Genomic DNA, 14,409 nt, shown 5'->3' on the forward strand with positions numbered 1-14,409 from the left:
CCGAAGGTTTACAGCCACACAATTCACAATTGCCAAGATGTGGAAACAACCCAACTGCCCATCAGTTCATGAATGGATTAGAAAAATGTGGTATATGTACACCATGGAGTATTACTCAGCTATAAGAAATAATGGTGATATAGAATCTCTTTTGTTCTCCTGGAGAGAGTTGGAACCCATTCTATTAAGTGAGGTATCCCAAGAATGGAAAAATAAGCACCACATGTACTCACATCAAATTGGTTTCCCTGATCATCACCTAAGTGCACATTTTGGAATAACACCAATTGGGTATCGGACAGAGGTGGGGGGTGGAAGGAGGGATGGGTGTATACCTACATGGTGAGTGCGATGTGCACTGTCTGGGGAATGGACACGCTTCAAGCTCAGACTCTGGGGGATGAGGGGGCAAGGGCAATATATGTAACCTGAACTTCTGTACCCCCATAATAAGCTGAAATTAAAAAATAAATAAAAAATAAAAAAAATAAAAAAGAAGCCTTGAACGATACCAGAATCTTACATTAAAGCCACCGATAATCTGAAAAGACAAAATCTGATCAAAAAAAATCTAAAGCACCTGTGTGGATACACTGCAGGTCTGCTACACACTGCCATTGATTGATTGATTGAGACGGGGTTTCAACATGTTCCCCTGGCTAGACTGGATCCTCCCACCTCAGCCTCTACAGTAGCTAGGACTATAGGCATCTGCCACTGACTTCACTTACACACTGCTTTTTGACTACAGGTGTATAAGTGACTGTCTTTTTCAAATTAATGAAATGCTTTAAAACTGGATTGTTCACCTACAAGAAGGGTATTCTTATGTAGACTCTAGGGAAGTTTCTGACCCGTAACCAAAAGAGAATCACAAATACTAGGAAAGATTCTGCTAATTAGCTCTACTATGTCAACATGATCAGCCACTTATAAATTTGGGGCAGCAATTGGGTCTCCCTATATTACTAAATCAACATCAAAGGCCCATTCCAAGTCACAATACCATGAAAGAGTGTTAAGAGGAAAGAGGCAGAAGTAGAGCACAGTGTCAGTAAGAATACAAACCAGAGTCAGACAGACCCATGTCAAGTCCTGACTCACAATGGGTTTACATTCATCTTTAAGGCTTAAGTTTCCTCATTTATAAAATGCTGATATCTACCTGAAAAGTTTGGTGTGAGGATTAAATGAGACAACACATACAAAGCACAGTGCCCACAACATTATTAGCATTCAACACTATTTTTTTTCTGCAGCTACAAATCTCTAAATCTTTCAGTTTCTGTAGTTTCCATAAAACTAGAAACCAAAAGATGAGTCTTTGGTCCCAAACAAATATTAGTTTTCATTTTCAGTAATTTTACATTAAAGTAAATGAGGGTAACTACTGGTCTAAAACATGGCAGTTAGCTTCATCAGACACTGCTTTAGGATGCTGTGGTGTTTATTTACTATACACAATCCTATAAAAGAAAAAATTTTGTCTCCAAAAAGCTGAGTGCAAATAAAATATTTTATTTCATTTTAGCAAGTCATTTCTTCATTTGTTTGGTCCTAATACATCTGTCTCCTCATAATCAAAATTTGCCTCATAAAACTATATACCACCACCAGAGAATCACCAGTAAAATCCTTTTTGGATACAGAGAGACACTAACTCTGTTTTGTTACATTGCCACATGTTTGTAGCAAATAATTGTGAAAAGAAAATGACTATGTCTAATGATTCCTCCCCTGCTACTATTTTACATTTAAAACTGCATCAGCTATTTAACTGAACTTTGGGTTATGGAGAACAGCATCATATAATACAAACCTAGCATAGAGAGCATGAAAGAAAACCTTATCCTTCTAGTAAATGAAGACTGAAAGTTGTAATACTATGATTTCACATCAGGTAATCTGCACCTGTAATGAACGAGAATTTTCTTTACTGCTTTTGAAACACATAAAATTTCAAACAAAAAAAATGTTATGGGATCAAATAAAAACTCAGTCGTTTCAGCCAATACAAAATGTCTAAAAGATGCAAATGCAATATACATCAGAAATTGATTTCCTAAGTTTTGGACTTAAGGAATCAGAAAGCCGATGACTTACACAGATGACTGCCTTCTGTTGACCCTGTATCCGCTTCAAACTATACCCTCTTTCCTTCTCTTCTAGTTCAAACTTTTCCAATTTTTCTTCAGCCTTCTTAAATAACTGTCTTAACAGCAATTACAAAAAAAAAAGAAACACCAACTCCACCTTCAAAACCTTTTGGTCAATGGCCAAGTGAGTTTGCACAGCCTACAAAACTGTTTTGCAGTGGTAAATTATAGTGTACTGTGAAAAATACAAAGTGCCATCATTACACATCACCTTATTTTTCACGTATTCATATTCACTCTCTTCCTCTCAAAGTTAAAATCCCAGACACAAGTAGGCAAGATTTCAGGACTAGCAGTAAGGGGACAGCCACCTGGAAAACGGGGACTCTAATTCAAGCAGATCATTTAAACAAGGACAATTTAACACACCACCACAAATCCAAAAAGGTCAAGCAAGGCCACCATTCACAATGTTGTCATGGGCACTAACAATTAAAGAAAATAAGGTCACAGGTGTTGGTTAGCAGATTCTTTGTGGAAAGTGGAGAAGGAAAAGAGTTAAGGGAAAAATAAGTTTCCCAAGAAAATAAAGTGGGTGTTGAAAAATAAAGAGAGAGGAGATTCGGGTTACCGGAGAAAATTGCTTCAAGAAATTAGTACTACCCCTGAGCCCTCAGCAAAACTGTCATTAAATCTCTCTGTCTGGTGCCGAGTGCTGCTTTAACCATGCGATCCCCTCCCGCCCTCCCACCCTCCCACCCTCCCAAGTTCTGTGTCAAAATGAATTTCAGGTGAGTCTGGGGGCCGAGTGGACAGTTTCCCGCTTGGGGTAACTGTAACCGCGGCGTGCGAAACTCCCCCGGCCACAGCGCGCCAGCCCACAGAGGCGCTCCTGGGCAGGTGCCACCCACGGCGGCCCCCCGTCCCGGACAGGGACACGTCCCCTCCACGTGACCAGGGCAGGTCCACGAGCCCAGTCGCGAGGCCACCCTGCTCTGACCGCCGCCTTCAATCGGAGTCTGGGCATTGGGGCGGGACGGCCGGGGGAGGGGCGGGGTCGCGACCCTCCCGCGTCCCGGGCCCACAGCCTCCAGCGCCGCCGCCCGGCGACCGCCACCCGCGAGGCCAAGGCTGCCTGTGACCGAGCCCGGCGCGCCGCCGGCCCCGCGGGCACGACCGACCGGGGGTCCGTGCGCAGCAGCAGCGCCCGGCCGGGCTCCGGGCCCTCTCGCTCACCTCACGGTGCGCCGCCTCCTCCCGGTGCCCGAGCGCCACGGGGTCCGCGCAGGGGAGCGTCCAGGGGGTCCCGCCCACTGTCACAGCGCCGCCGTGTGCTCCCCTCCGAGCGCTGCCGCCTCAGCCGCCCGAGGGGCCGCCACGACGCGCTCATCTCTGCGCCCGCCGTCTTCATCTCCGCAGCACCGCCAAGGCCGCCATGGACGCCGCCGACGCCTACTCTTCCCTGTCGGGGCAGCAGATCCGCGCTGGGGAAACTCCACGCGAGTCCTTCCCACCGCCGCCGCTTCAGCCGCCGCCTCAGTCACTTGATCCAGCGGCCGCCTCCATGCACCTGCGCCTCCGTGACACCGCCTGCGCACCCCTCTGTGCGCCTGCGCCCTGGGGCCGCCCCGTGCCTCCTCCGTGCACCTGCGCCCTGGGGCCGTCCGCGCGCCCCTCCGTGCGCCTGCGCTCTGGGGCCTCCCGCGCGCCCCTCCGTGCGCCTACGCCCGGGGGCCGCCCTCGCCTCCTCCGTGCGCCTGCGCCCTGGGGCCGCCCACGCCTCCTCCGTGCGCCTGCGCCCTGGGGCCGCCCCGCGCCTCCTCCGTGCGCCTGCGCCCTGGGGCCGCCGCGCCTCCTCCGTGCGCCTGCGCCCTGGGGCCGCCCGCGCCTCCTCCGTGCGCCTGCGCCCTGGGGCCGCCCGCGCCTCCTCCGTGAGCCTGCGCCCTGGGGCCGCCCGCGCCCCTCCGTGCGCCTGCGCCCTGAGGCCGCCCGCGCCTCCTCCATGCGCCTGCGCCTGCGCCTGGGGCCGCCCGTGCCTCCTCCGTGCGCCTGCGCCCTGGTTCCGCCCACGCCTCCTCCGTGCGCCTGCGCCCTGGGGCCGCCCGCGCCTCCTCCGTGTGCCTGCGCCCTGGGGCTGCCCCGCGCCTCCTCCGTGCGCCTGCGCCCTGGGGCCGCCCGCGCCTCCTCCGTGCGCCTGCTCCCTGGCGCCGCCTCCATGCCCCTCTGTGTGCCTGCCCCTCCTTGGCATGGCCTGTGCACCCCTGACACCGCCTGCGCCTTTCTGCACGCCGGCGCCTCCCTGGGTTTTCGGCGACAGCGAAGGAGTGTGTGGCTGCAGCCGCGCCCCCAGCCTGTGGGCAGCCGCACCACCGCCCTTAAGTGCGTGTCTCCGGTAAGGTGCGTGTCTTGCAAATACTGACTCCCAGTCCATGCCTCGCTTGCTTCTCCCTTCTGTTAATACTTTCCTTCTCAGGCAGAAGTTTTTGATACTAGCAAAGACGTACCAGTGTTTTCTTCCGTGGATTTTACTTTGGTGGTGTTATCTAAAAAGTCATTGCCAAACCCAAGGTTACCTAGCAGTATTCTCTCCTGTGGTGTTTTATGGAAGTTTTACATTTTGTATTTTAACTGAGGTCTGAGAAGTTGAGCCGTGGAAGTGGAGGGTAGAATGATGGTTGCCCGAGGGGTGTTGGGGCGGGGTTGGGCCTCAGGCACCCGGGTGCACACAGAAGGACCCGGTTGTGACATCCGTTGCGCAGCAGGGCGACTGTAGTCAGTAACAGCGTATTGTAGATTTCCAAACAGCTAAGATAGTAACTTCAGATGTGTCACCACAAAAATGATAGGTGAGTGGGCCGATGGATGTGTTAACAACCTTGGTTCAATTATTCCACACTGTATACATGTATCAGAACATGACAGTTCACCCCATACATGTATACTATGAGGGTTTGTCAAATAAAAATAACATGAGTTGTAAAGTTAGGTCTAAGATTCACTTTCAGTTAATTTTTGAGGAGGAAGGACTGTGTCTCGATTCTTTCTTTTGCTTTTCTTTTTTTCTTTTGTTGGCATATAGATATGCAGGGGTTCCACCATCATTTTTGAAAAGGCTGTCTTTCCTCCATTACACTGCCTTTGCCTTTTTCTAAAAGGTCAATTGACTATGTTTCTGTGCTTTTATTTCTGGGTTCTCTATTCTGTTCGGTTGATCAATTTGCAAGTCCTTCAAATTTGTTCCTCCCCTCTGATATTGTTGGCTACTGTGGGTCTTTTACCTTTTCCATATAAACTTTAGAATGAGTTTGTCACTTTCAAGTTGTCAAAATAACTTGCTGATGTTTTGACTGGAATTGTTTTTTTTTTTTTTTTTTTTTTGAGACAGAGTCTCACTTTGTTGCCCGGGCTAGAGTGAGTGCCGTGGCATCAGCCTAGCTCACAGCAACCTCAAACTCCTGGGCTTAAGCGATCCTCCTGCCTCAGCCTCCCTTGTAGCTGGGACTACAGGCATGAGCCACCATGCCCGGCTAATTTTTTTTGTATATATATTTTTAGTTGGCCAGATAATTTCTTTCTATTTTTTTTGGTAGAGACAGGGTCTCGCTCTTGCTCAGGCTGGTCTCGAACTCCTGACCTCGAGCGATCCACCCGCCTCGGCCTCCCAGAGCTAGGATTACAGGCGTGAGCCACCGCGCCCGGCCTGGAATTGTTTTGAATTTATAGATCAAGTAAGAGAATTGTCATCTTAACATTTAGTTCTCCTATCTATGAACATGAAAAATCTCTTCATTTATTTAGATTTTGATTCCTTTCAACGGTTTTGTAGTTTTCCTCATACGGAGGAAAACTTTGTTGGTTCTTTGGGATTTTTTCTACATAGAAAATTGAGTTATCTGTAAGCAGAGAGCATTTTATTTCTTCTTTCCCAACTTACATATCTTTTTTTTCTTTTTCTTAAGGCATTTAGCTAGAAGGGGCTTCTGTTCCCCACTTCAAGCCACCACTTTCAAATCCCTCAAAAAATCAACCACAGCAACCACTTAAAAATGAAAAAAATAACTCTGATAAAGTACAATTTCCTTCCTTTCGATTTATGTCTGGATAGAAGGCCAATGCTGTCAGGTGAGCCCTTGTTATTTAATTAACATAAGCCATACTCACAGTCCATGGGGTGGAGACAATTGCAACAAAAAGCCTGTCTTCAGGGCCGTGCTTTACAAGAGCCATTTAGGATTCAAACTGATTTTAGACAGGCAAAATAGGATGCCATTTCCACTCTCTGGAAATGAAAAATGCAAATCCAAAATGTTAACCTAGTGCACAGTGAAGAACAAAATCATACTATAATTATATTCATCTTAGTCCTGTGATTATATGTATGAACATGAAGAAAGACAAACATCAAGGAGAAATCAATGGAGAATGGAATTGTGTGTATAGGGGGTAGTTGTTAACATTTCCTTATGCCAATTTATACTTTTAAATGCAAGCATGTATTTCTGTGATAAAAGTAGAAAATCTAGAAAAGCATTTTAAAAAGTATCTTTGAAAAAGCTAAAAGTTCTTACAATTAAAAAGGAAGTCATGAAGCTCGTGTCACACAGTATTACCCACTGGCATTTATACCAGAATTTGCCATTACAAATTAGACATTACTTGCTTTTAAAACTGCTTGAATTATGCAACCATTCAAACTAAAATATAAAAATATGAAATGTTTCCATCATTTAATATCTATCATTAAACTGAAAAAGCAAGATGTTTTAAAGTCTCTTGGGAAACTTTAAGTGAAAACGGGAAGAGGGTAACACTGGGAAATGTTTATGTCCGTTCTCTTTAACGTTTTACAGAGCACACCCTGTGCCGGTCACATAAGCTGCTGCAGGAGGCTCCTGTGTCGGGGGTCCCCATTCTTCACCCTCCGCAGATGCATCCCCTTCTCCACGTGGAGACTCCTCAGTTCCTTCCATTGAAGAGACAGCGCTGCCTCTCTGGACCCTTGACTCTGAGTCAGGCCATGTGACTTGTTCTGGTCAATGGGATGCCTGCTGCTGTGACACCTGAGGAGGCTCAGGACAGACTTGTGTTTTTCTGTGCCACTGTTATGAGCATGTGCCTGGGCTCTGGCTGAGGGATGAGGTGTGAGGCGAATCATTCCAGATGGGGCCACCCTGGACCATCCAGCAGCAGCTTCTCTGGACAGGTAAGAGACCCCAGTGAGAGGAGAGCATTGCTGAGCCAGAGTGTGGACGTGCAGGCCTGTGAGCTCATTGTTTCGGGCCAGGGGAGTTGGATGGGAGGGTTGGGGGGTGTGGTTGTCCCAAAGCATCATCATGACAGGAGAGGACAAAGGGGTACAGCTGCCCATAGTTTCTACCAACCATTTGTCAGTAACATTTCTATGTTATAATAGTTGTAGCAAATTAGATATCAGTAGATTTAACATACTTGTAGAGTTTCTGTATTTCTTTATAAAAAATACCTTTGAGATGTAATTCACCTGTTTAAATTGTGCAGTTGAATGACATTTTGTGTATTTGTAAAGTTTTATATTTATCAATACAACTCACATTAGAACATTTTTCTTACTCTAAAAAAAAAAAATCTCACCCCTTGTAGACATAATCCTCCAACCTTCCATCCCCTCCAGCCCTAGGCAACCAGTGATCTACTACTTTGTCTGTATAGATTTATCCTTTCCAGACATTTCATCAAAATGGAGTCATGCAATCTATGGTCCTCTATGACTAGCTACTTTCGCTCAGTATGTTTTCAAAGTTCATCCCTGTTACAGTTTGTATCAGTACTGCATTTTTTTCCCGGTCAACAATTTACTAACTAAAATTAATCTAAATTAAGATCTGTAGATGTACTAAAATTATAAGTTTTATATCTATGAAGCTATTCTAAGGTTTTATTATACTGGTACAATATTTCTAACATAAAATTTACCATTTTAACCCTTTTTGGGTATAAATTTAGTCATGTTAAGTCCATGCATATTGTTGTCCAACCCTCACCACTGTTCATTTCTGGTGATTTTACATCATCCTAAATTAACACTCTGTACCCATCAAAAAATAACTCTCCATCTTTCCTCCCCCTGAGGCCCTGGTAACCGGTATTCTACTTTATGTCTATATAAATTTTCCTATTCCACATACCCCACATAAGTCAAATCATACAATATTTTATTATTTGTGTCTGGCTTATTCCACTTGCCTAATGTTTTCAAGATTCATCCATGTTGTAACACATATCAGAATTTTCTTCCTTTCTAAGGCTGAATACTATTTTATGGATACACCTCATTTTCTTTATCCATTCTTGTGTTGACGATGGGCATCTGGGTTGTTTCCACCCTAGCTATTGTGCATAATGCTTCTGTTCATGTACAAGTTTTTGTAGAGATATACATTTTCATTTGTTTTTGTGAAATAACGAGAAATACATGTATATTGGTCTCTGCCCCTGGTTACTGACACAGACCTCCTAAATCTCTTGGAATTTCCTGGATGTTACGAGCGTATTTTGTTCTAATGAGGAGACTCTTATTGAGATTCTGGATGGGGGCTGGTCACCAGAAAGACCAAGCCATGATTAGAAGCTTGAATCTTTCAGCCCCCTACCCTGACCCACCATGCTCTGGAGAGGGGGGAGGGGCAGGAAATGGAGTTCACAATCCATCATGCCTACGTGATAAAGTCTCCATGAAAATCCCTGAACCCCTGGGGGGTTTGTAGAGCTTCCCAGTTAGTGAACACACCCTTGTGCTGGGAGGTCATACACCCCGGCTCCACAGGGACAGAAGCTCCTGTGCTTATGAACCTTGCTGACCCTTGCCCTACATATCTCCAGCTGGCTGTCATCTCGTTCATTGATATAATAAACCAGTGAACATAAATATTTCCGTAAGTTCTATGAGGCATCCTAGGAGATTATTGAACCTGAGGAGGGGTCATGGGAACCCTGACTTATACACAGTCTGTCAGAAGTACAGGTCACAACCCAGGGGTTGCAGTTGTTGACCCAAGTGGTTGAGGGGTACCATCTTGTGGAACTGAGCCCTCAATCTGTGGGGTCTCTCCTAACTGCAGTTAGTGTCAGAATTGAGTTAAATTGTGGTATGCCCAGTCAGTGTTCACCAGAGAAGTAGTTGTTGGTGGGTTCAGACCCCTCACATTTTGGTTGTAGAAGTGTTCTGTGTTGAGTAGTGAGTGGGAGAGATAGAAAACTTAGTTTTGTGTTTGTGTACATATGTTGGAATGAAATTGCTGGATCATGCTGTTTTCTGTATACATACATGGGAATGAAATTGCTGGATCGTACCGTAACTCTGTGTTTAACCATTCTCAAATGGTTAAGGAACTGCTAGATTTTGTTCCAAAGTGGCTGCACCATTTTCATTCCCACCAGGTATATGTGAGGGCTCCATTTTCTCCATATCCTCAACATTTGTTGACAGGTTTATTTTTTTAATTATAGCTATTATTGTTGAGTTCTTAATTTCTGCACAATTGGAGCATGCATTTGTGCCAAAATAAGTTTCAAATGCAAATTGAATAAAATTGATTAACATTTCTTCAACAGTAAACACAGGAACATAAATTTCATTTATAAGCACCATTTTATATTATAGGACTTTAAGCGCTTTAACCAAAAAGTGGAAAATAAAATCAAGATAAATATAATTTAGTATCTATCTTAGTCAATTAGGCCTGCTATAGCAAATGACTGTAAACTGGGTAGCTTATAAACAGTAGAAATTTATTTCTCACCATTCTGGAGGCTGGGCAATCCAAGATCAAGACATTAGCAGCTTCTGTGTCTGGTAAGGACAGGACCTGCCTCCTGGTTTATAGATGGTGTTCTTCTTGGTACGTCCTCATGGGCTGAAGGGACAAGGGAGGTCTTTGAAGTCTCTTTAGTAAAGGCAGTAGTACAGTTGATAAGGGCTCCACCCACATTCCCTAATCTCAAAGACCCACTTCCTAATACTATCACATTGGGTGTTAGAACTTCAACATCTGAATTTGGGGAGGTACACAGACATTCAGTTCATATGATAATATTCAAATGTTAATGTAAGAATGGTGAATTCACCAGGTGCTTCCAGCATGGGCACAGAAAGATTTCTCATGCAAAGTTTAGGGTATGTAGAAGTAAAAAGTTTACTTACTTTTCTGAAAAAGAAAGAAGGAGAGAAAGAAGGAAAATGGCACAGCAAGAAGGAAGGTGGAAAGTGCTGGCAGCTGAGGAAAAGGGGCTTGGTGTTTTTAAAGGGTAAAAATGGCTTCTTGTTTCCTTAGCTGCACACAGATAACAGAAGCAGCTGTGGAGCCAAGGTGTTTGCTTTTTCCAATTTTTTTTTTTTTTTGCCGCTTCTCTGTGAGGCTGGCTTTATCTGAGTCCTTGAAAGCTGTCCTGGCAGGAACTGAGGCAAAGAGCCTGCAGCCCTGTTGTCTGTTTAGGGCTCTTCAAGGCTGGGAAAGAAACTCTTAGAGATAACGAGTTAGGCTTGAGGACTGTGAGTTGAGTTTCAGGTATTTAATGAAACAAAGCAAAGCGTCCGCTGTGCTGTAAGTTTTCTCTTCAACGGGGCCATTATGTGTTGTGACTTTATTCCTCTTTTTTCTGTTTGATAGTTTATTTTCCTCCTGCAGGTAGGTTGTGAACAAGGCCACCTTTCCCTTAATTTCAAAGAAGAAAAACAAAAAACATAGCAACTATTTTCCTGCTTCCAGTTTCTTTGAAGAGTAAACTTTTTGCTTAGTGATTACAACATACAAAATATTGTGTCCATTTGGTATATGTGAACAACTCAGTGTCTCTTAGATAGATTTCACGTTGAGTCTAAAGTCACTTCTACTCTCAAGAAAATTTTAAAAAAATGATTTGTATATGGAATGGAATGTTCAAGATGGTATTATTACTTGTCTCCTATAGTACTAAAGCAAAGACTTTGCACCAAGCAAATTTTCTTGTTTAAGAAGGGCCACTACCTAAAGAGTTTAAGTATATACCTCTCAAAAAGTTTCTTAGCCTTTCATCATTACTCCTAACAATTTCAAAAGCTAAACTCATAAAATTTTTAACTTCCTTTAAGTTTCTACTGACACTGGTGCAGTATACAGACAGTCATTTTATTTTTATACTAAATGTTCCATTTAGTAAATGAGATTTCTCAATCTAAGTTGGGAAACCTGATACGAGCCAGATGATTGGAATATAGGCTGGCTGGCGCCAAGGACGGAAGGGAAAATGCACATCAGAGCCAAGGATGTGCAGGTGAACAGGTGACCCTCCACTTCAGATGGCATCCAGTTCTCTACCTGATGCCCAGGGGGCTAAATGCGCTGAGTGACAACTGCCTCTGAGCCCGGGAGTTGTGGACTTTGTTTCTGGTAACTGTCAGAGCCCAAGGGGGCTTCTGTTGTGCTTGCAGACTTGACCCTGCTGGTCTGTGCTGGGGGGATTCTAAGTCTGTGGCTGGTCATTATTGTCAGCAAAACCTGCTAAGGTCTTTGAGAATTTTTATGACCAGCTAGCGCAAGGGCAGGGCCACATGTCCATGCTATTGCTTAGAGAACATATCTGTTTTCAAGTGACGATTCATTCTAGTTTTATTTTCGTAACTACATAGGGCAGAGTGGAGCTATGTATTAGTTTATTAAGTATGAAATGTCTGATTTCCTTAAGTACTAAGTCTGACAATTGATATCTCGGACATTTCACTCTGAACTTCTTGTTTTATGCTTATTGTAAAGGTACATCCTTAGCCTTTCAAACACACATTTTGGCTTATGATTATCTTTCAAATTGTTTTTAGATCAATTTTTACGAAACCATGGCTGTGTCAAAAATTTATGTTATTTTTGAATATGAGTTCTGTTGTCAAACCAATGCAGTGCAGACAGCTTGAAGTATCACCAGAGTGTTTGGGAAGGATGTGGCTGATGAACACTTGGTACGTGGATGGTTTCAGAAGTTCTGTTCTGGTGATTTTAATCTCAAAAATGAGCCACATGGGTGACCTGAGACCAAAGTGGTTAATGATGAGCTGAAAGCTGTAGTGGAGGCAAATCCATGTGAACCTACATGTGAATTCGCAGGGAGTTAGCTACGCTCCCAGCAAAAAATCGGGTCCCTCAGGCAGGGGTCGTCACAAAAGATAAGGAAATAATAGAAAATAGAATATAATAGAATATGGTAATAAAAGAATACACAGAGACAAAAGTACAGTTTTATAAAAAATAGATTTATGAAAAAAGGGGCAGTCTTGGGAGAACCCACTGCGTTCCTGTGAACTGTGAGGCCACCAGTAAAGTTTCACATCAGTATTTATAGGTACAGTGATCGGTTGCCAGGGGTAAGAGATTTACATAATAACAGGTAGTTCATTTTAGGTTCAAAATCTCCTAAAAAGCTTCTAGAGATTGGCCAGCGCGGTGGCTCATGCCTGTAATCCCAGCACTCTGGGAGGCCGAGGCGGGCGGATTGTTTGAGCTCAGGAGTTCAAGACCAGCCTGAGCAAGAGCGAGACCCCGTCTCTACTAAAAATAGAAAAAGAAATTATACGGACAGCTAAAAATACACACGTATATATATATATACACGTGTGTGTGTGTGTGTGTATGTATATATATATATATGTATATATATATATATATATACACACACATATATATATATATATATATAAATTAGCCGGGCATGGTGGCACATGCCTGTAGTCCCAGCTACTCGGGAGGCTGAGGCAGGAGGATTGCTCGAGCCCAGGAGTTTGAGGTTGCTGTGAGCTAGGTTGACGCCACGGCACTCACTCTAGCCCGGGCAACAGAGTGAGACTCTGTCTTAAAAAAAAAAAAAAAAAAAAAAAAAGCTTCTAGAGATCGTTTAAGTAACTCTATGTATGTGAGCAAAGGGTTACAAAATCTTCCTACGACAAATTTCTAAGTTCTAAGATAAAGCTATCACTTTAACAGAAAGGAGAAACAGAGATATGGTGGCTCTATATTTCTTTTATCTAGTTATTGTGGATTGAGACAGGTAGTCAGGAGTAGAGCAGGAACTGTCCCTTGGGCTAATTGCTTTTAGCCACAGGTGTCTGTCTGTCCGGCAGGCACTCTTTGATCAGCTGTCATCCCATGGCTCCTTGCAAACCTGCTTTGTCCTAGAAAGCAGGTGAGAACCACAGGTTTGAGACTGCAGTGTCACCTTGGAAAGCAGCTGCCACTGACCTTTGAGATGCGCTCCTGAGGCAAGGCAGCTTTTGGTTTGTGAATTAACACGTTCACATATTCCTTCAGGGCAAAGCCCTGCAAAACTCCTGAGATCATTTCTGTCTCTAATATAGCAATATTAATCTATGGAGAAACATGAATTGGCAGCAAGGTTTGACATTACTATTCCAACAATATTGGAGCATTGGAAACAAATCAGCAAGGTAAAGAAGCTGGATAGATGGGTACTGCATGAATTAAACGAGCATCAGAAGAGAAATCATCTCAAAGCTTGCCTTTCTTTGCTGTCACGACATAAAGATAAACCATTTCTACACTGTATTGTTATGTGTGATGAAAAATGGATTCTTTATGACAATCACAAGCATTTAACACAACGGTTGGATAAAGATGAAGTGCCAAAACACAAGCCAAAACTGAATATTCATCAAAAAAAAAGCTAATGATATCTGTTGGGTGGTCCAGCACTAGTATTATCCACTACAGCTTCATGAAACCTGGTGGATTGATTATAACAGATGTCCACTGCAGCCAATTGGATGAAATGATGAGGATGCTTGCAATAAAGAAGCTGACACTGGTTCAATAGAGACAGCCCAATTGTCTTTCAAGACAACGCTTGACCACGTGTCACACAAACAAAGCTGCTCAAACTACAGAGGCTGGACTTGGAAACTCTCTGTCATCTACCATATTCACGAGACCTTGTACCAACTGGCTACCACTTCTTCCAGGCTTTGGACCACTTCTTGCAAGGAAAAATATTCAATACTCAACAAGCTCTGAAACCACCTTTTGCAATTTCACAGCCACTCTCTCTCTCTAGGCTCTTCGCTGCTGACATAAACAAGCTACCATTAACATAGCAAAACTGGGTCTATAGTTTAGGTGGATACTTTGATTAATTGTACTGCTTCTTGTTTCAGATATAATAAATGACACTTTTGATTCTATAACAGACATTTTATATTTAATGACCTAATAAATAAAGATGATTCCAGCAGCATTTTTTAAAAATGCACTACCATACTGAATCTTACTTTCTGACAGGCAGGGGAGTACAGTGGCTT

At 43.8% G+C, this 14,409-nt stretch overlaps 1 long non-coding RNA gene across 3 annotated transcripts in view; it reads left to right on the plus strand.

Moving 5' to 3' along the window:
- Positions 1 to 4,361: 4,361 nt before the first annotated feature.
- LOC123629766 overlaps positions 4,362 to 14,409 on the plus strand; it is a 29,404-nt gene continuing 19,356 nt past the window's right edge. Inside the window, exons 1-3 of one of the 3 annotated variants that reach the window (XR_006732222.1) lie at positions 4,362 to 4,493; positions 6,056 to 6,218; positions 6,947 to 7,299. This is a non-coding gene — a long non-coding RNA (uncharacterized LOC123629766). The remainder of the gene's footprint in view (positions 4,494 to 6,055; positions 6,219 to 6,946; positions 7,300 to 14,409) is intronic. The other 2 variants (XR_006732223.1, XR_006732224.1) reach the window with 2 other exon arrangements.

This window comes from Lemur catta, unplaced genomic scaffold (assembly GCF_020740605.2).
Source record: "Lemur catta isolate mLemCat1 unplaced genomic scaffold, mLemCat1.pri scaffold_41_ctg1, whole genome shotgun sequence".
Classification (NCBI taxonomy): Eukaryota; Metazoa; Chordata; class Mammalia; order Primates; family Lemuridae; genus Lemur; species Lemur catta.